Genomic DNA, 2347 nt, shown 5'->3' on the forward strand with positions numbered 1-2347 from the left:
CCAATTTGGGGCAAGCTTTCCTTTCTGTCCAACACCAGAAGCCTCTATTTTTCTCAAGACTAGATCTCCTTGTTTAAAAAATCTCTCTTTAACCCTTAGGTTGTAATAGAATGAAGCCTTTTTCTGATATTCTACTATCTTTGCATGTGCCTCATCTCGCACTTCATCAATTAGATCCAGGGCTAACCTCTGCCCTTCCTCATTTTCTACAGCATTGAAAGTCTGAATCTTTGGAGAGGAATGTGATATCTCCAAGGGAACTACTGCTTCTGCCCCATATGCCAACATGAAAGGAGTTGCTCCTGTCGTGACTCTACAGGTAGTCCTATAGGCCCATAATATTGGAAGTATCTCATCCACCCAATTATTTCTTGACTTCTCAATCCTCTTTTTTAGTCCATCCAGGATTATCCGATTTGCTACCTCTGCTTGCCCATTGGCTTGCGGGTGAGCCACAGAGGTGAATCGTAACTCAATTTTATTTTCTTCACAATACTTCTTGAATTCCTCATTGTTGAATTGTGTTCCATTGTCAGTGACGAGGATACGGGGAATTCCATATCGGCACATAATGTTTTCCCACAGGAATTGTGCAACCTGCTTAGTTGTGATTTTGGCCAAGGGTTTGGCTTCGATCCACTTGGTGAAATAATCAATGGCTACAATCAGAAATTTCCTTTGTGTCGTGGCCATAGGAAAAGGCCCTAGAATATCCATCCCCCACATGGCAAAGGGAATAGGCGAGTTGATAGAGGTCAGCATCTCGGGGGGTTGTCTAACAACTGGTGCATGCTTCTGACAGCGATCACACTTCTTCACATATTCTTTGGCATCAGCCATCATTTCTGGCCAATAGAAGCCTAAACGGGTTATTTTATGAGCCAAGTCCCTGCCCCCCAGGTGTTGTCCACAAATACCTTCATGTACTTCTTCAAGAGCCAAGCGTGCCTCATCGGGCCTGAGACACCTCAGGTAAGGAACCACGAAAGATCTTTTATATAGAATCCCATCTATCAAAGAGTACCTTAGTGCTCGAACAGTTAACTTCCGTGCCTCAATTGCATCGCTTGGCAACCAACCGGTCTGAATGTGAGCCTTGATGGGATCAATCCATGACGTCCCCAAGCCTACGGGAGCCACAAGCTTAACATCTATGCTTCGTGTCTTCAAAACACGGAAGTACACACTTCCTGAACTTTCTTCAATCTCAGATGAAGCAAACTTTGATAGCGCATCTGCTTTAGCATTTTCTTCCCTTGGAATGTGTTCAACATGGCATTCATTAAATTGGGTCATCACAGCCCTTACTAGGCGAACATACTTAGCCATCGTATCATCCCTTGCCTCAAATTCTCCCTTTACCTGGGATATGATCAGCTTCGAGTCTCCACGGACCTTTAAGTTTTTGACTCTAAGTGTCCCAGCTAGACCAAGGCCAGCAATCAGGGCTTCATACTCTGCCTCATTGTTTGTTGTTGGGAAGTCTAGCTTCATGGCATACTCAATTAAGAATCCATCAGGGCTTTGCAAAACCAACCCTGCTCCACTGGAATTTGTTTTTGATGCTCCATCAAAATAGAGAACCCAATATTCTTTCTCCTTGTCCCCATTGTCGACTCCCTTGTCTTGAGGTATGGTATCTTCCTGCCCCCCGACTTCTTGGTTGGGTATGGTACATTCCACCAGGAAGTCAGCTAGTGCCTGGGCTTTTATGGCTGTACGTGGCTTATACTTGAGATCGAACTCTCCCAACTCTATTGCCCACTTAATCAGTCTCCCACTTGCCTTGGGACTGTGAATGATATTTCTCAGTGGCTGATTTGTTAGCACTTCAATTTGGTGAGCTTGAAAATAAGGACGCAGCTTTCTTGAAGCCATTACCAAGGCTAAAGCGAATTTCTCAATGGCTGAATAATTCAACTCAGCACCATGCAAAATTTTGCTGACATAGTATACGGGTTTCTGGACTTTCAGTTCCTCCTTAACCAACACGGCGCTCAAGGCGCTCTCTGAAACAGCCAAGTACAAAAATAAAACTTCATTCAGAACTGGCTTGGCCAACAACGGGGCCTGGCCCATATATTTCTTTAACTCTTCAAATGCCTTCTGATTTTCCTCATTCCATACAAAGTCTTTGATGTTCTTCAGTGACTTGAAAAATGACAAGCACTTGTCTCCTGACTTGGAGATGAATCGTCCTAACGCAGCAACCCTTCCTGTGAGCTTCTGAACATCCTTGACAGTTTTGGGGGGTTCCATGTCCAGGATCGCCTTTATTTTATCGGGATTTGTCCTCAATTCCCCTCTTCGAGACCATCAATCCCAAGAACTTTCCAGATCCTACGCC

The sequence above is a fragment of the Apium graveolens genome, chromosome 9 (assembly GCF_009905375.1).
Source record: "Apium graveolens cultivar Ventura chromosome 9, ASM990537v1, whole genome shotgun sequence".
Taxonomy (NCBI): domain Eukaryota; kingdom Viridiplantae; phylum Streptophyta; class Magnoliopsida; order Apiales; family Apiaceae; genus Apium; species Apium graveolens.